The sequence below is a fragment of the Macrosteles quadrilineatus genome, unplaced genomic scaffold (genome assembly GCF_028750875.1).
Source record: "Macrosteles quadrilineatus isolate MER2022 unplaced genomic scaffold, UCM_ALF_1.0 Scaffold_1__1_contigs__length_201487025, whole genome shotgun sequence".
In the NCBI taxonomy this organism is placed as follows: domain Eukaryota; kingdom Metazoa; phylum Arthropoda; class Insecta; order Hemiptera; family Cicadellidae; genus Macrosteles; species Macrosteles quadrilineatus.
This window is the reverse complement of record NW_026542594.1, coordinates 199,773,427-199,796,483: the sequence shown is the minus strand read 5'-3', so window position 1 is coordinate 199,796,483 and position 23,057 is coordinate 199,773,427. Positions and strand designations below refer to the sequence as shown.

At 32.9% G+C, this 23,057-nt stretch overlaps 1 protein-coding gene across 2 annotated transcripts in view; it reads right to left on the bottom strand.

Annotated features, from left to right (window-relative positions):
- Positions 1-23,057, bottom strand: part of LOC128994166 (putative inorganic phosphate cotransporter) — a 68,996-nt gene that overhangs the window by 27,756 nt on the left and 18,183 nt on the right. The gene's annotated exons all lie outside the window — the stretch shown is intronic.

Here is a 23,057-nt window from a genome sequence, read left to right as displayed (position 1 = left end):
TTCATTAATGAAACTAAATAACTTCTTGATCAAACAAAAGCGAAAAACACAAACATACTAAAGCCTAACATAATAGCTTTTTTGTGTGGATTAATGAAACCGAAAGGTAATCTACTATTTCATACAATACATCTAAAGAGCCGCATGATGTTCTTCTACGAAGCACGGGTAGTTACAGCTACTAACTTATAACAAACAATATGAAATAAGGAACACATCCTTTCTTCAATAGTTGTCAGTATATAACGAGGAAGTTAAAGTGATAGTAGTAGCTGATAAGATAGATTTTAACTTTTAACTCTTCCATGTTTCTTCGTAGGCTAATACTATATTCCACGTATACTGTATTATAAGAAATATATAACATCTAAAGCCTTGTCCACATGTACAACTTGAGAATGCAACTCAAGTCGTTTATTCTTTCGGTATTACATGTGGTTTTTACAAGAAGGGTATAGTAAAAATAACTTAACAAAATATTTTAGAAAATGAAAGCTCCAATTATATAGACGATCGATTCTCGCACGCTAAAGCTGGGAAAAAGTTTTTGGTCAATAATAAACCATTGGTTTTTAATCCGAGAACATAAGTGTCATAAGCCCTTCGTTATGACTGAACTTAATGAAACCGGGTTTATAATTAATTCATAGCGATCTGGTTAAGTTAACATTCCACAATATTTAAATAGATAGATTAGGCTAAAGACCGTGCGTGGGAATCCACGAGCTGAATAATTAAAAAGTTGCATCTTTTATTTTATTCTTGAACAATAATACGAACTTTACTGGATAGATAAGCTACTCCCTATACAGAAGAGGCAGTTTAAACTTTGATTGTAGAGCTGGATTAGGCTTGACGTCATAACCGACTAGAATTTCGCATTAGTATTATTGATACAGATTTTAGAGACAATTGACATAAAGGCCACACATGTTTGAAATTACCTGTAACTACTTTCTACGAAATGGTAATTTACGTCATACAAATGCGTAGTTGGTAATTACATTTTAATAGTACAGTGTGGAGACAAATTATTTGATTCTACGTGGGTGTTAAATAAAATGTAACAATTTTAAGTTTTACGTAGGAATACGTATTTGGTGTGAAATGATTTCTTTGGCACGAGCAATGCTATTTGTTCGGCATATTTTCTATCATTTTTGGTAGGAATATTGCATTCCTCGGTAATGGTATCAAGATTTTGTCAAGTCTCTTTCAAGTTTGCATGCTTTTAATTTTACAGAGAGAAAAAAACACAAAAGGGGTGAAGTATATAAAAATCCGATACACCGTTGTTCAAATATCGTTGTGTCGTGTATCGTTGTGCATCGTTGTTTAATGCAATATAGTATATAGTATACAGGGTGTCTTGCAACCATTTGAACAAACTCTTTCACGTTATTCAGCATGTCAAAAGAAACAAAAAATGATATAACATGTGTCCTATCCCATTCCGTTTTCGGTCTTTCTGTCTGAATGTGAGTTTTACAAAAAACATTCATAACTCCTTAACTACTTGAGCTACAGCGTTGAAATTCTGTAAAAATGTTCATGTTATTGACCACTGTTTTTGTGTAAAATATGAGTAAAAACTCTTTAACCGTTAAAAAATGGCGGTTTTAAAAATATTTGATGCCAAATTCTGCAAAAACCTTTTGCAGATTACAACGATATCTTATAAGCTTATATTGGACAAAGAATAGCTGAAAATTAATTATTAAATTAGTGTTACAATAAATTAACTAACACAATTCATTTGAATCTAATAATTTATCACCTCTATGTAAATTGCATACTAATATAGTTATTTTATTACAGTACAATAATTCGTAAACGTTATATACAGAAATTATAATCAAAAAACTTTGGAAAGATCCTCAAGTTATTGTTGTTTATGACTGACAGCGAATTTCAAACGATCAGCTGTTTACATTGTTGCATTGTTGTAATTTTTCAAAATACGACCAGGATTAACCGTAATCCAATCAATCTGCCCTAAAATGTATAAAAAAACGTAAAAGTAAAAGAGGGAAACAGAAAAAAAGACAAATTTAAAACAGTAATAGAAACGTAAGAAAACAAGAATAATAAATTGAAGAAAACAGAATACACCTTCCACAACTAAAAGATGCATTCAAACCAATGTCATAATTACACATAACCGTGTAAAAACAGTATTGAGTATTCTAGAAAGAGTTCCTTAATTTGATCAGTAATAATAATAACAACACACAAAATATTAATCAAGAAAACTATTGTTCTATAATCTATCCACAATATGTGTTACAAAAAATAAAATTGTTCAAATCAAGATTTTAAATCAACATTGAAAGAGCGCAGTACATTTACCTGCGCCGTTGACTATCTATGATGCAATTTAACTACAACAATGTAGCGAAATTGCATAGTATAGAGGTACGGCGTTGTATAATATTGACATGAGCATTGTTAGTGATGTCATAGAATGAATAAACAAACAGCTGTTTATTGATTATATGGTGATAGCATTATGAAAAATTATTACACGCTAAAATATAACAAATCCTGATGAATAATAAATTTCTCATCCTTACAGATCAATTGAAAAAGGTTATATAGTATTTTTTCTGTTCGGTTGGATTAGAATGTATTTAGAAAAGTATAATTTATTCATTGTTTTTTCACCAATTTAAGAACTACTATTGTTATAATTTTAACATTCTATTTACCATTGGATGTCCTTGAATACCAAAACTCAAATATAAACGGTAAACAGTTAAAATTGTAAAAATTAAGTAAAAGTAAGAATATAGTAAAAGGTAACCAAATATAAAACAAACAAAAATACTTATAAATATGTTTCTAATTAAATATGATAAGTCTAAAGGCAGTATTTGAGGCTAATGATATGTTTTATATTTCATTTTAAGATCAAAAACATTTAATTATTTTTAGTACAGTATATACAAGTCAGATGCATCATATTCAAACAAATTGATGCCGATAGTTGTGGGATTACATTTACATTTAAAATATTGTAAATCATAAATTAAATACAGTATATAACTAAAAAAAAACAAATTAAACTTTTACTCGACTTAACACAACAAAATAGTTTTGATATAATGTTTTTGTTTAGTGCAGATTAAGTAAAATGTATTATGTAAAGTTAAATACTTTAAATAATATTGGTTTACTCAAAGCAATCAATGTCAATATTTTATATAGGAATTTAAATTATTTATGTTAAACCGTTATTCAGTTACTAAACCGTTATTAAGTTATTAAAGCGTTATTAAGTCATTAAACCGTTATTAAGTCACTAAACCGTTATTAAGTCTGTGATACAATGGTAAAATAATTCACTCACATAATCATTTAATGTCCTCTCAATACCTGCAACAAAAGAACATTGTTAATGTATATAACTGAAACAAACAAAATAAGTATGTTACCTTATAGTATTTGAAATTTGTCATTCACTAGACTTAATTCTATTAACTACTTGACAGTTCAAATTACAGGAGTACTTCTTTAACTAATTAAAACTATCGCATTAGATAGTGTGCTTATTTGAAAATATTTTCAACCATGCAAACCGTGTCCATTGCCAAGTTATAAATAATATAAATTACTTCAAAAATATTAACATTCTATATATTATATAAAAATGGGCTAACTACAAGTTATAGGGATAGTACATTTAATGGAAACCCAATTAATTAATTAAATTATTTGATCCCAATTTCTTATTAGACTAGAACCATTGAATAACATTTTCTTAAAAAATCTCTGTAATTAGGAATGTAACTTATCGATTTCTTTCATTCCTTATTGTTATGCAACGTGATGGCCATGTGAAAATAAAAGTTTTAAAATTTTGTTTAACATGATATTACGAACATTTTCCATAAACAGTTTATAAAACACACACATTTTCAACCTACCATAACAATGAAAGCATGTTAAAACGAATTTACAAAATACAAATTTATAGGCACTCAATTGTGCTTCATAATCTACTTAGAGAATCGTTTTGCATTACTTTCTCTTCTTACAAAAGATTCTTTTTGGATATTGACCTAGATTCTAGAGTTCAACTTTTACCCCCCTCAGGGCTCGGTTGCTCGGAATCTACTTAAGCGACGAGTCCCTTAGTAACTAAACTTATGTAAGAATTTTAAAATTTAATTTGATAAATACGTATCTAAAAAGATTTAGTAAGAAACGTATGATATTTTAAAAATAAAAGCCGGGGTTATGGGGCAACGACTGAAAAAAAACTATGGCGAAAGGAATATATTTTGAATAATATATTTTGAAAATACCAAAAACCAGTTTTATTTACAAAATTGTATTACATTTTATTTTTATATATTCTTTGCTCGTATTATCATGCAGCTATACACCAAAATCTTATGCTACTAAGAACATCTGCTAAAAAAAGTCATTAAAATAGGTTAGGCTTTGTTACAACTTTTGTAGGAGAGCGTTATAAAAACCCAAAACAGATTTCCAAAACAGTGTAGGTCTACAAACAGTACCTACTTCTGTGCTGCAAAGCCTGATTGAAAACTGACAAATACATCTTTAAGAAATATTCGTTTTTTCGTTATTATTTCATACTTAACATAAGTAAAATTTTTGAAAACAAAACAGAAGAAATTTAACATATTATTTTGATAAATACGCAAATTTGCAAAACCCATTGTTTTACATTTTTATTATATTTGTATTTTCATTAATCGTCCTGTTATTTGAATTATCCCTCTACGTAGTAATTTTACTGCAAAGTTGTCTGTGTTTGCAGAGATAAGTATGTAAGCTAGAAAATTATCATGTACTCTTGGCGCAAGGAATCAAGTTTGAAAAGCTTACACCATTATGTAGTAAAATGTAAGTACAAATGTTTACGATGAAAGTGAATTATTGCAAAGTTAGTTCTCGTTAAACCACAGAGCCATGAACCTGCATAATTAACATGCAGAGCAACGCACCTTCACGTTGCACGCAATACCAACCCCACTGATGATGACCTTGTATTGTATGTAGACTAGTATTGTATTGCATTGCATTTTATGGTGTTCTATACATACGTTTTAATACATATTATAGTCGTGGTTAGACGCTCACAACGACGTGAAAAAAATAACCTTGAAAACGTCGCACATTTATATTGATACGGCGAAACGTCGGAGTTAGAGAACTTAATTCTGTGATTTTATTTTTGTTTTTGTATTTTTTATCAATGTGTGTGTACAATGAACTGTGGTGACAAGGTCTGTGTTCTCCTGATTTCAATAAGGTGAGAAATACCCAAAAATACTTTTCTAACTGAACTATTGACCTCACCTAAAAACCACGACAAAAATATGTAATGTCATACATAAAAGGAGTCTACTTCTTTTAATCTATGGTAATGTACAGACTTCTATATTTTCACTCCACGCTGTAAATACAACATGTGATTGAAGTTTTTTCTATTTGTTTTTATTTTCTGTTATATTGGTTCATTGGTTGTTATTTCGTCACCAGCATGGCAACCCACATAGCCCATGTTAATTTGTTTAAATTTAAAATTTGTTTGTGCTTATTCTTTAGCCTGTTTTAATTTATAAAGGGATTTATTTTCTGCTCATCTACAGCAAAATATCTTTCTACAGTATGCGTAGATTTTCCCTGCGATGCACACCAGCTGAGAAAAAATCCTCCGTTCACTGGAATACTAAGAACAAAATAATGTTTACAACTTTCCCCAGTTGAATATGTGCGAAATTGATAGGTGCACCTACTGGCAATAAAAGTGGGTACAGGCATAGACAAAGTAATTAAATAAAATGCCCCTATAAAATTTCAATGTTACACCCATACCATGTCTCCCGGATGGGAGAAAGTGTTTGTCATATTGCTGATACCGTTTATTTTACTTTAGTCAATCGTAAAAGTTGGTTTTGGTGGCTAAGTTTTGGGAAGGGGGCAAAAAGGGCCAGTATGAAATGGGGGAATTTGCGCTTCAAACCTTCTGGTGGGGAGGGGGCTAAGCGTTTTCTTTCATTTAAGTGTAAATTTACAATTTAACCTTTTTATCAATAAAACACGTCAAGTGTTCTGTTTTCGCTCCGAAAGCCGTTTGCTTTCCTTGTTTCGCACAACAGGTCTAGGCTATAATTTTACGATAACTTCACGATTTTAAAAGAAGTTTTAACGAAGCAGAGTTGTACTATTACTTCTTATCATCTATTATTGCTAACGAGAGGCTATTATTGTGTGCACAGTTAAATTCACCCTAAAGTTAGAAACCCCCCATAATTCACTACCGGAAATGTTAAAAAAAATACGTCAATACAGGTACTAGATTTTACAATATGATTAGACATATATTTTTATACGTGTATAAAGTGATTGGTCCGACTAATTAAGGAATAGGGAATTTCATGCCTTTATATATACTTAAATACTTTCATCTGAAATAGTGATCATACGAAGGTAGGTATCCAAGTAATGGAGATGGGTGTAGGATGAGTGGTGCGATCTTGTAGTCTTTTTACTAATCAATGCCGATATGTTCCTTAGACAGGATTGTAATTATAGCCCATACAGCCTAAGGGACCTACAGTTTATAGTGGAATCCGTACCACATTTTTGCCTTCCTTGTAATTTAAGAATTGGTCTAATTATCATGATTGTGGAGTGTGGATAGACGTAGTACTCACTAATGTGGACGTTAATCCACACCAGGGAGTATCGCATCCAAAAATCAAGCCTATAAATATCCACAATTCGTGACCAACAAGTAGCTGGACGACGCCGGTCCCAGTCTATATTATTATAATTTAAACCAATATTTTATCTTGTATCCTAAATGTATCCAACATAAATGTTTTGTTTCAACACAAATCGTTAAATGAGTCATCATAATGACTCCAAGTCTATTTAGTTTGTCTACTAAACACTGCATCATTTTTTCTAACTGAAGAAATATTCACAGAATAGTTTTTCATAGTTTTGCATAACTTACATTACATCGCCATATTGTTTCACGGTATGATCAGCTGACGAGAATGCACCTGTTAGGCAAGACCACGTGGTTGTAATTTTGGCGCGAATACAAACCGCCATCTTGGATTCATCCCGGGTTATTTTTGATCCCGCCACCGCGACGAGGGTATTCTTGTCCGCTATTCTGTCGTCTTGACAATGTCTGACGTCCACGTCTTCACAGCGACCAATATAAAACTTCAACATTAAAATGGATTGAAAATTCTTTCCCTACAGTTACCTGACAAAGTGGGCTTTTTTGCACTGATTATAGTACGCAAAGTAGATAATTCCTGCTTTTACTTTGCCACACTCCATTATTTCAAACAAAACAACACAAAATATTGTGCTTGTATTAGGCACGTAATACGTGTATGCTTGAAACAAGTTGGAAAAACTTAGAGATACTACATCTACGATCAGCTAGTGCAGTTTTTCCAAACTTTTGACTATTGATACTATGTATGACATACCGTATTTAACCTATAAACCTGTTATTGCGTGTTAACATTCTACTATCGTTCAACGATTGGTTTCATCATAACCTAAAACGTGTTGTTTAGTGTTTGAAATACTAATTATTTATATGCTTTACAATATATAGTAACTGTTGGAAAGATATAATACTTTATTAATTTTTGAAATGGCGACCATACAAAGTAGGTATTTTAAGCCAAGTATGAATGGAGATGAGTGTAGAATAAGTGGCACGATCTTGTAGTCTTGTTATGACTAAGGCCAACATATTCCCTAGACACAGCTGTTAATTAATAGCACATACAGCACAGCTAATGGAAACTAAGGGATCTACAGTTTTTTAGTGGAATCCGAACCACATTTTTGCCTTGGTATTAACGAATTAGTCTAATTTTGAGGATAGTATTGCGGATAGTCGTAGTGAGGACTAGTGTGGACGTTAATCCACACCAGGGAGTATCGCATCCACAGTGCATGCCTATAAATATACACCATTCGTGATCACCTGGTAGCTGGATTACAGGACGACGCCACCGGCCAAGTCACTTTGCGCACTAGTTACACAAAATAACAATACTGTAGTTATATATTTTTTTTGTGATTCTCGTATAGTCTATCAAACTATCGATACGGGAAGAAACCAACGTTTGTTTAAGACAAGGTATTGTTTTCCTTATTGCGACGAGGTATTGCTCAGAAGCTGTTCAATAGTAGTTGAAGGTCGAAGGTTTAAGATTCTTTCGTGCTTCCCTTCTCGTAAAGATTGTCGTCTAGGAAGATAACCAACGCGATACGGAAATCCATTAGACATTTTTGTTCTTGTACGCCTTTAGTTTGAAAAATAATATTTTTCTAATGCAAAAGCTGACTATCTTGAAAATTGGAACAATTCAACAATTATTAAAACCATACTGTGACGTGTGAGCAATTAAATAAAATCATGGATTGGTATAAGTGTTAACAAACTCAAAAAAATGTACCAGGCAAAATTAATAAAACAGGAAACAATTCAAGTCTTCCATGAGGAGCCTTTATTTTAAATAAGAATCCAATGTTATTTTTTAGTAGAAGATTTTTTTTTTCATTGAATCTGTTGACTTTTTGGCGAAATATTTGTGGTTTCATGCTTATAACCTGAGCATTATAATCTATATTTAAATTGTATTGTTTATTTTGAGTCACTAAAACTTGAGGCCTGAGAAAAAAACGATTATTTCACACTAGAAAAGTTTTATACCCTTGTACCTTTGATGAAACCTTCATATTTTCCTGTAATTTACGCTAGAACGGAAATATATAGACAAACGTACAATTAGGTTTACGCACTTGCTTTGTTTTAGTGTGAAAATAACCAGTTTAGACGTCCTCTGCTTATTATCTTAATTAAATCAAAATACGTATGGGAAAGTCACAATTTCTAAGAACAATTGACCAGTCACTTTTTAACTACTGCAATTAACTTAAACGATTTTGAATGCAGCCATCCTATAGAGCTTTAAAAAACAAAACTTGGTTTGTCGAAGCCTTGCTGTACAAAGGTTACGTAGAAAATTCCAAAAAACTTTCCATTTAAGATATCTATGTCATTCTTATGGAGAAAATTAAAATTGTTATTCTTTGCTTGTTTATGGATATATTTTTTAATAGCAGCAACCCTAAGCACTTGCCAAATCTAATGTAATTTTAAATAGGGAATAAATATGTTTATGGAAATATTTTTGAAAAAGTCCAATCAGACAAATTTACTTAGTCTGCAGGTTTGCTGTGGCAGGAATATATTAAAGTGGAATTTTATCGACCATCATCACAGTGAAGACACTCTTTTCATTTTCAATATGTTCTATTATCATGTGGCTAAAAGCATCTGATACGTGCATGGTCAATGCTAAAAGCCAAGAAGACTAAAGATGGAGTTTGAACCTCAAAAAATCCGCACTAACCTCTCAGAAGCACACCTCTGTTTTTATTACACAATTTTTAACAAATTAAAAAAAAACGTTACAAAATTTCTTAAAAAAAGATAATAGGCCTAAAGGAACTAGGTACAAAACATGCGTGATATTAGATAGTGTGCGTAAGGAGTTCATACTACAAGAACACGCATGGCGCGGCGTTCACCAAAGAAGTAGGGGAAGCATTGATAACAGCTGACGTCATTGATACCAGAGGGTATGATAACGTCGGCCACCGAGGCAGAGGTCAAACAGCTGATAACAAGACACGTCACATCCTACATAAGAAACCGCGCGACAAATGCATCTACAGAGGTTCTTTAACGCAACCCAAATTACACAGAGAGTCATTGTTTGACAAAACAAGCTCCTAAGTTGGCAGTCCTGCTTCCTTTACCGATCAGCTGATACGCATTGTTGCATTGTTGTATAAACAGGTGTTTGGGGATTTATTGTGAATATCGGCAATGAAGTAAAACGACTGCCAACTCATGATGTTGTTTTGTCACGTACCAGTGACTTCATAGATTAATGTATTCCTTTACAGATTTGTTATCTTTATGGAAAGCTGAGTACAATTAATTATTGAACATGTTATCATCCGATATATCTGGAGAGAATGTCAAATTCACAACATGTTTCGCCTATTCAGGCATTGTCAAGTGATCTCATATCAAGAAGGTTTCATCCATTAATTGAGTCGTCAATTACATTCTTATAAATACTAACAGGACATAAAAGCTCACGAAAAACATTAAAAAATAATAAAAAAACATTAAGAAATAAACTATACACTTCTAGCCGACGTCATCGCACCCAAACTACACCGAACACGAAATAACCGTCCTGATTCTCATAAACTACGTTTATAGTTATTTATTGTAGTTTGTGTTTTATATTTTTTTGTACAACTGTCTTATTTTAATTACATTGGTAAATATCTTAATCTTGTAAGTTACACAAGAAATTTTCATCCAAAATAAACATTCCAAACCGCAAAACTGGTTTCGTTCCAAATCGCAAACACAAGTTCCGTTGAAAAATTATCTCCGGTTTCCACATCCATTCCATATGTTAACACCTACACGCTGTTATTAATTTTGAGAAAACTTCGTAGATTTGGGACAAGCGGACAAGTACCTACAAAGGGCTTAACTAATGACAACTCTAGAAACCTTCAGCTAGTCCAAGAAGTGAACAATTAGCTTACACAGAAAAGTAGGGCATTTGGCACGTCCCAACTGAACATTTGCTGGTTTGTTATTACCCACGTCTGGTTAAAACTATTGCCAACTGAAAACAAATTGCTTGCTTCCAGTCTGTCAAACTCCAAACAGAAAAAAATGTTAATAAATGCAAATACAGACTTGTTTAAGTTTTAAAACTGTTTAACTCTTAACCGTACAACTCTGAACAAAGAAAAACTAGGGTGATTTTTCGCTAAGAAGTCTACTAGAGCCTTTCAATGTCTATAAAATTATAATTATTGTTCCATTATAAGTTCAGAACATATTTAATAAGTTAAATATCCAAACCTGTGTATTTCTAACGTAATATCTTGTGCACTGTATAATAATTTAATTGGAACAGCTGATTTGTTTACCAATATCAACTTATTTAAAAAATCAGCTGTTCCAATTACAAAATAATCATACACTACACAACACATTACAGTTAACATTCATTTAATAATTTCTTCTTTGAGGTTTATAAAAGCCAATAAATTAAAGACTGATACGTCCAATCAATCACGTAAAGACCGCTATTTAACATACAAATTACTTCAAACTGCCACGTTCCTATGTTGTTTACTTTAGTTCAAGGTCAGCTGATAAACAACAAAATGACACTGATGTTGTTCGACGGCGCACCCTTGCGGAGAAAGTAATTAGGGATGAACGAACAGGGGGGGTGGAAAAATCTGTCAGTAAAATAGAATGTAATCTGTTTCAGATTAAGTGAAACTAGAGGAAAAACAATACTCCATGGATGTTTCATTCTTCAGCTCAAGATTAGCTGAAGGATCAGCTGAAGACAGTCTATGGTTATTCTATGTGTTATGTCCCACCTTCACATCATAGGACGATAGGGTGGACCATTTTTCACATTACTTCAGGGTAGGCCTGAGAGGGTCGCAGCATTACTACATAGATAAAATCCAATGGCGAATGGCAGTATTTGAACCCAGGACCTCGGACCCGAACCCTCGCGTTCTAGCACTGGGCTATTTCGCTCTTCCAAGTCAATCAAGTTTATGAAGATACGTTTGTTGTTTACTATTTGTTTGTTGATGTTTAACCTGATTATAAATCTATTTCCAAAATACAACAATCCGTTCGTAAAACTATTGCTTGAGAGAAAATCATTTTGACATCAATTACTGTTTTTACACAAATAAAGTTTCTCAACAATAGAAACTTGAAAGTCACATACTGTAAAAACCTTTTGAATCTACCTACAAATTCATCTACATTAATTCAAATTCAAATATATTAATGGTTTGAACCTCGAACCTGGACCCAGGTGTCTTTGATCATCGGGCTAATAAATGGTTCTGGCTAATAAAACAGCTGATCTTTTAGTCAGTAACAAAGCTACAAAGACCATTCCCACCCCATTCAACACTCATTCTTCACTCATAGGTATGTAAATACGCATATGAAAATACGCACCCAGGTGGCGTCCCCATCTCAATTGACATAATAATAACAAATACTGCCTTACAACCCTTCAATCCCGAGATAAGATAGGATACATAATTCAGTCCAACAATGTGCGACGTTTCGCTAGCGGTCCGCAGCGCCGGCCGTCCTCAAGGCGGTCACGTGACCTAGGTTGAGGCCCATCATTGTACAGCCGCCAGTTCAAGGTTATCCTGCACTCGCCGAGATTAGCAATTCGCCACGTCCCACAGCATCCTTGCCCTTTTGTAGTCTGTGTTTTTGCATGGGATTTTATCCCATGTGGGATATTTATAGGTCCTGTGGGATAAATTGGTATGACAGTATATATAATAGACCATTCTATAGGGGGCCATTTCATAGGGGTCTTGCAGAAGATCCCTTCTGTTAGTAATAATTTTATAAATCTACTATGGAAATTAAATTTACCTCAATTAAATAAACTAACTTTATCCGTTTAGATCTCGTAATTTGGGTTTGGTTTGGTTTGTTGTAGAAAAATAGGCTACGTGTAGTCTATTTTCACTAACTTTTTTAGTTGTCTCAAATTTCAGAACATGTTTGAGAATTCATTGCAAACACCTCGAAACGGATCCGACTTGTTTCTCGGAAACTTACACAATTTCATATCAGAAGAGAGTGCAACACATAGGTACAATCTACAATCTCAGACTATAACTCCATGTAACATTATAGGCAATTGCGAGAGAAAATGTCATGTAAAAACAAAATTTAGATTTTCATACTGTAACCTGAGAGAATAAAAAAATTGTTAAAGTACATTTTTGGATACTGTGTTAGCAAAGCTGCAAAATCCTCGTGTACATTTCATTTGAACGTTTTACTATGGCACGTTTGACAAAAACGTAAAGATAAGTGTGGCTCTTTACAGTACTTACCTCGTGTAGATAATGTTCACTTTCTTAGAGTTTAGTGTGAGAACCTAATTTTTAGGCTGTTAAAATTAATAGTGTGGGCTTCGCCGTATGTAGACAACAAGCATCTTTGCAAGTATGAAGGTTTTCTTGTGAAACTTAAAATTTCTTATCCGAGTAATAAAATGCTAATGAAACCCCCTAGCTTGGTATCATCAACCGTGATTATCTTTATCTTATTCCAAGCTAAAGGTCTCAGAAAACATCCATTATGAATGCCAAGGACAAACTGTGATAATTCAGGATTATATCTAATGTTGTAGATCTTTCTGTACAAAAAGGTTAATTATAAACTGAGTTTGTTAAAAATTTAATTTATCCACGTGGTATTCTGCTGCTTTATTGGGAAATAGTTGTAAATGCCGGGAAGACAAAACGAGTTTCTTGAGACCTTAATAGACATTGAGATTGATAAAAGGGTTTCAACCCGGATTGTATATGAAATCAAAAGATTCGAAGGACTATATATTTGCACGAAAACTTAGAAATAATCTGAATGAATTCGTAACTTGGGTCTTCTGTAGACGTTATTCTTTAATAATTGTGGCACAATAAAATTAATAAATGCATAGTAATAATAATAAAAAGCAATAATATTAAAAAGTATCATATTGTCAATAATTTGTGTGGCAATATTGAAAATTTCCGTGAAAACGATTCTAACCAAAATATATGTAAACATTGTTATTTCCTTTCTGTTTCCATGTTTCTATGTCCATGGTTAATATAAGGTTAATAAATTTGAAAGCCCAGGTGGAGGAGCCCAAAGAGATTTGTACATATCGATGGTCGAGCCTGAGAGCAACCCAATTTTCTTTCGCTCCCACATGATAAGTAATGCAACAATGAATCAGCTGTGCTTATAACCTCACTTAACCATGCCATTTTAGTAAATAAGGTGATAGGGGATTATTAAAATATTATTTTGCTGTGTAATCATATTTTAGAATATTGCTACTTTTATTTAGCAAACACTCAGATATTCCATCGTTGGTCGTTAGGGCGCTGTTCCAGATCGGAAAACGATAGTGGGTAAAAGTATTTAGATACTAGAAATCCAAAGAGGTTTGCCAACTAGCCTTCAATGTTTTCCATCAATTTAAACTGGCATAAGATACGCTGTGTTTTGATGTGCTGTTCTCAATGATAGGGTAAATTGTACCTATTCAATGCCTCACCCTGTATATCAAGAAGAAGAAAAACAGGCACCTTCCAAATCACATAAGAAATTTTGAACTTTCAAGACGAACGGATGGAAGGTTTATGCATCCAACAAACATGCATTGCATTTATATCACTTACAGCAGTTTCAGGTTGGCTGGTTCTTATAATAGGCACTTGACCTAGTGATTCAGCAACATAAGAGCTATTCAACCAATGATTTGGCAGCCTTTGACAACGCAATCATTCCATTTGTTCCAGTGTCTACATCCGTCGGTTGATCAAGGCTTCCTGCCCCCCCTGACATAACTTTGTCAATCATTTAGCACCTTGCTCTCGAGTATGAGATTAATGGTCCATAAATCTCTTAAAATAAACAGCCTCCATCCAGGTTGTTTAGACTGGCTGAGCTGAGCTGTAAGTGCTCTTGCTCTATCAATCAAAAGATCGCCAGTTCGTTCTGAGAAAAGTCAGTAGCTTTTTGATGGTTCGAAACTGGACCCAGCTGTTCCTGATCATTGGGCTTTAAATATATGATCCTGATTGATGAAACAGCTGATCTAACAGTAACAAAGTTACACAGATCTCAAAGATTCTTCACTCATCCTTCACTCATATTTGGGGTTAAAATATGCACCTAGGTGGCGTTCCCACCTCCCCACTTCTCATCTCAAATTATTGACCTAATTATTGACTCCGTAGTATAATTTCCTCCTGTTTGCTGACGGGTCTCCACTTTCTCAAGTCCTTGACATGTGATTCGCTACGTTGAGGAATCAGACCGCACCACCGAGGTAAATAATTACAGAGGCCTTGGTGGTCATTTGTACATTACTGTACACCAGAAGTCATTTGGTCGTTACGTGTAATGATAAGATAAGAACGCACTTAGTCGATAGATACAATGGAACTCCTGTACTAGTTTGAGGCCGCGCTTTACTCGAATACAATTTCGACCATATTTTTTGGGGTCCAACAAAATCACGGCCATTTTACTGCGCTCCGAACAATGTAAGTTCTGATTGATTTCGTCGTTGACGCAGATCGTGTCCTTCAAATACCAAATGCGCAGTGGTTAGATCTGCCAATCTACCATTAGACAAGCTTGGCATTGTGCTCCATAAAGCAATTTCATACCTCCTAAGGCGCAGTAACACAACGCTTGAACATAAAAGACCAGCTGTTTCAGTTTACTTTGCGGTACTCTAATTGAAATATGTCTGAACAGTGTGTTTTGAATACCATAAAGGTAGAGCTCTAAACTTAATATTCTATGCCGTTAATGATTAAAGGTTGGAATTTTAAAGTGTGCTCGTAGAAAAATGTCTTACCACAAGTACTTCTTCAATCTCTCCGTTATACCTGAAACACATATATATGGATTATTGTAACAGGTTAAACCAATTATTTAAATTCACTTCACGATATTTACAATGACTATTTTAAGCTATGTTCTAAAAAATATATAGCCGAGAATGCTAAATTAATACTGTACAACCATTTTGAGCCGCTTGGGGAGTTGGGTGTGTAAAAATCTAGTAAAGTTACTGTTTTGTGCAGATAATTTTAATTATTGAATGTAATTAGTTTAAGCAAACTAGTAGTTATAACCTAGAAATCCTCTTGAATAGGCTTCCATGATCACTTATCATAGAATCGTGGTCTTCTGGTGACCTCCGTGTCAAAAATCGATGGTAAAATAGACGAACCAATCTGTTATTCACCGGTTTCGGTTTCGAAGTAGTGTGCCATCATCAGGGCGACTTCACTTACGGAACCTATAAACTTTGAGAGGATATTTAAAAAGCACTCAATGTGTATGTTAGGAAAACAATGGTCTATTTGTTAGTAGTCTATAGAGAAAAATGTCATCCCAAATTATATTCAATGTGATTGATTGAAAATACATCTTCAGTCTAAAAGTAGGTGTGTGTTAAACCCCAATAAGAAAACCCATAACTTCTTGCAGCAGCGTATAATTTGTTTAGTACTTTATCTGAAAGTATACCACACTATAAGCGAGTATCTTTTATAATGGACAAGGTTCAAATACCGACAATCACTAAAACCTTATAGTTATATTGTGAAAATAGTACTCCATTGGTTAGGAACCCATCAGTAGGTTACAAACCTATGTTATATTTTAGGTAACAAAAAAATATAGGTTTCTTTTAAGGGGTAAAATTTTGTATTGGAGAATATGCGTTCGCTTAAAGCCATAAGATAATAACGTACAAACAGGAGAAGGTGTGAATAGTTTTTATACCTTAAAAGTTTAGCAAGTTAAATCAGTGGTGGTTCCAAAAGGGAAGGGGGCTATAGTGGCTAAAGTCCCCCCCCCCCCAATGGATCCTAAGATATAAATTTAACTATAAATTAAGTCTTTAAATCGTAACTAAGGTTTTTGGGCAGAGTTCAAGACATTAAAAAGGGCTTTAAAAAGTCGCCAAACGGCTTTAAAAATAGCAAATTTTCTGAGGGAATCCACCTTCTGGCGAGAAGCACCCCTGTTAGCCCCCTGGACAAGTTCCTACAACCGCCACCGATTGTGATATTACAATCTAAATGAAAACAACTCTTATACTTGCTTTTACACACCAGCGGTCAGCGGTGGTTTAGCAAAGGCATGCGTGTGTGGGTTGGCGCGCTTGTTGCAAATGATCTATTCCGACCATAACCAACATGGCGGCCACATCAAAGGTGCGGTCAGCTGTTTGTAAATCAGCTGATTGTTTGGCAACAATTAACGGTTCGCCTGACAGATATTAATGGTTTGACGTGATTGTTGCCAGAATTAGAACTTGTTCGTTTCGGCGTAGTAAGTGTAGTTTGAAAATAATTTTACTATAGTAGACTAATTACGAATATTATTTCATGGGACTATGACTATATTCACACTACCTACCGGTACTGTATAACATTTTAACAAGTTTTTTAATTTTAAAATATTTACTTAGAAGCAACAGAGGCAGTTATCTCTAGAATTAGTACATAATATATGCTTAGTAAAATAAATCTTAAAAAAAAAAAAATAAAGTGAAAGAAAATGAAACTTTCATAATTAATTATTTGCAAATCTACACGAATTTATCTTTCCAACGACCAATTTAGTATAACTGTAGATTTAGTTGTCCAAAATTTAACGAAAATATCTAACTAGGTATTTTTACATCACTCTAAATTTGGAGGCTGCTTAGCTTTTTTGAAATTACTAACATTCATTTCTTGAAAATACAGTACTCAATAAAGGCAGCCAAAAGTTGTTTCCAAAAATGTGAAAACTCTCATTTTTAATGTATTTCTTATGAAAAACACTTTTACTTTTTCATCATAAGTTATTTGGAATCCTTCAGGCAGTTAGCTTTCCAATGACCCATTAATTAATAAAATCGGTCCAGGGGTCCAGCAGAACTGTAGATTTAGTTTTACAAAGATTTTTCAAACTGAATTAAGATTAGATAGTCAACAGTTAGCGTGTGTGTTTTTTTATCCATTACAAATACATCCTCCTATAAAACAACATAAATACCTACATACAATTAATTACATAAATAATAAATCTTTCTTTCGTGTACACTAACTTATAATCGTGCGAAACTAATAGAGCTACTTATTGTCAACTGTAGAATCTGTTATATCCCATTTGACTATCATCGTAAAAAAACATAAAAATATATAACTGCAATAGTGGCACCATTGGTGATAGCTTCAATCATGTTCTCTGAGTAATAAAAGTCTAAGGTCCATGTACATGGAATATCTACTTTATTACATAACTTTTTACTTCTAGCAATTATAACATCCATAGGTTCAAGGCAGATTAAATCATTTACAGTATTGAAAAATAAGATAATTGTAATGGCTTTATTTTTTTATTTATGAAAAATTATTAGAGCGGCCTAAAGTTGGATGTACCAAACTTCAACTTGAATAAATCTAATGTGAATACTGGTTTAAGATTTTTTGTTGAGTGACAACGGTATAAATTTCGTAGCATGATAGTACGCCAAGATAGTTTTGGTTTTGACAGAGACAGCGGCATTCCGTTGGACCAACAAGAAAAATAACGGGATTATCTGAAATTTATTCCACATGTTTTAATTCTTCGCCAAAATCCCAGCACAGGAAGAGTTATGGATCGCTTTTCTTTTGATGTATTTAATTTGAACTACAGTACTTCCTTGACTGGCAATTTTAGTCTTAATTTTTCAGTAGAAATTGGTAAAATTTCCCGTTTAACGCTATTTCTATTGTTAGTTGTAATATATTAACATTAACATTTTACATACATGTGCTACAATAGTAGAAGATACGAAGTTTGTTTGGAATACTAGAGTAAGGCAAAAAATGAGTGCGGCAAAATTAAGTAAATGCAGCAGTTAGCTACTTTGCGTGCTATAATCAGTGCAAGGAAGCCCACTTTGTCAGGTAACTGTAGGAACAATTATTTGAAACATACGGATTACCGTAGGTAAAAACTTAAGTTATATATTTATAGTAATGTGCATAATGTTCACCTACTTACATTAATTTGTACATTAATGTGCATGTAAATAACTTAAACCATAGACTAACGGGAGTATGTTTAATTTATGCTTTAACTATATTTACTTTATATCAGATGATTTTATTTGCTAATACTATATGTCAGATGTTTTCTATTGACTATTTCGTCACTGATTTGTTTTACCTAATTTCGCACCTCTCTTACTTATTATCGTGTCTTTTGTTATTGAGTTTAAACTATATTGACGAGTATGGACATGAATAACGCTAAACACAATTTTCACATCCTTCAGAAAGTTCCATTTCTCTTTGCGACGCAGTTGGGCTAAGGATTGATAGAGAAAGTATAGGAATCTTCCACAGAGAATGACGCACAAGGAAACAGCTTCCAGTCGATAAAACAAATACTACGGTTCATAACTTTTCAACTCTTCCCTATCTATCCTTTTTTCGTATAACAGGCATAACCTACTTTTTCTTAGATACCTCTGCAACAATACTCCGAAACGTGTTTCAACTTATATGGCATTTTCATTGAATCCATCAAGATCTAAAAATATTGTTGGATTTTTGTTCACAATTTATTATAATCCTTAAATCCATTTTTTATCATTAAAAAATCATACTTGAAACAAATCAACAAGATTACTGTACAGTATGTGCTTAAAAAGTAGCAACACAACCTGTATACACCAAGAGCAAAAATGCTGTATGTTAAATATAATTGTAAATGACTTTGTTTTATATAAAATATATGTTTCTGTTATGGATTTATTGTCTTTGCCATACGTTTTGCATATTACTTTACATATAGCTTTGATTGTTTTTATTTTCTCTATAAGGCATTAACTGAAAGTTAATAAAGCACAGACTGTATACGAAAATTAGTATGTGTAAATCCAATGATTAAAGAAGTTGGTTAATACAGTTATAGCTTAACGTAATAAGGCGATCGAGAAAAGAATGAGAGAGAGAAAGAGAGAAATTCTTTATTTACAACAAATTATTTTGCAGCATTACATGGATCAAATAAAAATATCACATGGGTCACAATGACCTGTGCGTGATAGAGTCCTTATTTGGCTGCTTAAAATAAAAATAAAAGTTCTCCACACTTCACATAATAAAAATAAAAAAATCTAACAATAACTTAGTAAAATAAGCATAACAATTAATTTACTAGAATGGTGAAAACATCGAAAAGTTAGACAATGGTTGCAAGTAACATAATCATATTTGTATTTCAGAAAGGATGTTTATTACAAGGTGAAGGAGACTAAGTGACGTAGACATCCTATTGATACTTCCTGGAGGATGCCAGGAGGTCTAGGACATACCTTGGTCTACTGAAAGCGAGGATGAGTCAAGGTGAAGAGGGATCACCTATTGATAACTGATCAACAATAGTAATAATAATTGATGTTTAAATGGACATGCAATACAATACAACTCTATAAATGGCTACTCTCTATTCTGTAATTATATTTTTACAATGGAAAAGTAAAGTTGTCAACCAGGATGATGAAATGAATAAATACATTATGTAAATAGGATAAAGGATGTACATAAATAATGATTTACAGTAAGCACCTATAATTATGGTTTATTAAACAAATCTTTCTTTAAACCAGCCTTAAACAATTAATAGTGTGGATTTAAGAGTATATATCTGTTCAAATGTGCACAATTTTCTCTAAAAGGATAAAAAAAAACTTTAAAACCTACTGACTGACTGACCGGGGCAAAGCCTTGTGGTACAGTATTTCGTGAAAACGCTGCTTAGCCTATTACACTTCTAGAGCATACAAGTGAGAGTTCATAGTTTCTTATATTTAGTGATCAATGATCTACCCCTGACATTGCCTTATATAAATAATATAGACTATACAAAACAAGAATTTAAATTATTTAAAATTCTACACTCTGATTTTCTAACCCAAAGACTTTTAAGAAACATAACAACATTATGTATTTGTTATTAACAATCATATTTACGAGACCTTATCAATAAGATTAATTGATAATATTGATTGCAAGGTAATATTTAAGGAATTTACCTTTACAAAACACATAAAAAAGTTGCCACGAATTGACGTAACGTAAATTTGTCTTCTTACCCAAGAGCACACATTTTTCTTATATAAATATTACTTTGTAAATAAGGTAAACGCACCAGTAGCTGACAGTATAAGAAACTATACGCACTTAATAATCCGTGGTTTTGAATAAAAAGGAACTAAAGAGATATTACGGATTTTATGTGATTCTAAATTTAGTGTAGTTTTCAAATTTGTCATACAAAAAGGGGTTTTTAAATATATTTTATAACATTTTTAAACTTAATTCAACCTTTGTACGTGTTCCAGTGGCTGACAGTGAAAAAAGGCTTGTACCAGTAGCTGACTGTCAGTTGTCCCAGTAGCTGACACTGGAACTATAAATTTAATGTACTATATAGGGCCTGCTATATAGCTGCTAAACCTGAGGGTTTTATAATTTATAAGACGAATAAAATCTAACTTAATAATTAAATTATAAAATTATGTAAAACGTTATTAAGAAAATTTATTTGATATATTTTAAAATAAAAATATTTACATTAAAAAATATATATATTTAACAAAAAATAATTTTTTTAAGATAATTTGGCTTATTAATTAAAAAATTTAAATCATTTTATAAAAATATGAGATCGCATAAATTATAAATAGCATGCAAATTTCGATGGGTAAAACCAATTTAATATTGTGCAAGCAGCAAATATCCCCCTGTCAGCTAGTGGAACTTGTATGGCTTTTGTGTACCAAAGCCTGACATTGATATAATTTTAAATCCAAAACCCCTAACACCCCAATTTTATCATGAAATTGTCAACAAAGGTATAATTGATAAAAATAATGAGCCCAATCATTAGTACTATTTAAGAAATTCAGCAAAATGACAAAAAACCAAACTTACTTTCTTAACAATTTCATTAAGGGAATCGACTTAATGTGATATGTACAGACAGGGTCGCTTTCAAACCACCACCATTCAGCGAGTATGGGCTAAATTTCACTGAATTTTTTGTGAACAAATCAAGAATAAATATATGTTCTTCTAACAATGCAATCATGTATAAATATTTTTAAGAGACCACATTATAATGTCAAGAAACTCGAACTGTCAGCTTCTGGAGCACTGTCAGCTACTGGTGCATTTACCTTGTCATAAACACACTAACATTTCTAAATTTTAAAACAAACTAATAAAATATAATTGAAAAATGTTAAAAAAAAAACTAAAATATTATCCTAAACGAACTAAAATGAAATAAACTTAACTGAACTAACCTAACCTTCCTAACCGCTACAGTATCATATAACACAAAGACCCCATTGACGATTTACGTTTTGGTCAATTAGTAAACAAATTATGATAATCAATGGTAATATTATGTCAGCCATACACTGCTACCAACGCTTGTCGCCATGATGACAGTGTCAGTGATGAATACAGTAGCTGTAGCGGTTGTTATAATTAGTTTCTACAATGTTTACATGATCGGCCGGTTACACAACCGGTGGTCTGTGATGCCAGACAGGTCAAGGTCTGGCGAGTCCGGTGGTCTTTGGTCAGTGATGGTCATAGACCGCCAAAACCGTAGCCAATGAATCTGCGGAGTAAACATTGTGTAATGTTGCAGTTTTTATAGCACTTTGTTGACATTGATTTTAGAAATTAATTGAATGATATGCATGACACAAATGGCTGAGTAGCTGGGTGGTTTCAGTGCTCGCGCTTCAATCTAAAGGTTGCCAGTTCAATCCCTTAGTTTCGAAAGGAATTGTATTTTACCAACATAGATAAAGTAGATTTGCATATTAACCTATGCTTACATTTAAGATTTACTTCTGACTCCTACCGGGCCGTCCCCTGAGGATGTAGCGTATCACTGAATAATGTGTAAAAATTATTTTAATGCCCAGTGTACCCAAGTTTTGTAGGTATATCTTTATTATTTATATTGAACTGTCCAGGGAATTTTTCCTACCCTGTATACAGAACAGTATCATCATGATTGCCATCTAAATGTTTGTATGCGTAACGCTCTTATAGTCTTCTTGTGTTTGTCTTCGTTTTAATTGAGTTTTTGACTAGTTGCAGCCTTAGAAAATGTCGTCCAACGAACGATACATGTAAGCTACTAAGCAATCTTTCGTTTGACTATTTATCGGAGGTACTGTATGTAAAACTAGGTCTTAACAAAATAGTCCAGGGGCGAAAATGAATTTAGACATCCTTTTGGTCATCTTCATAAATTCTTTGACGAATTGAAATCTTTGATA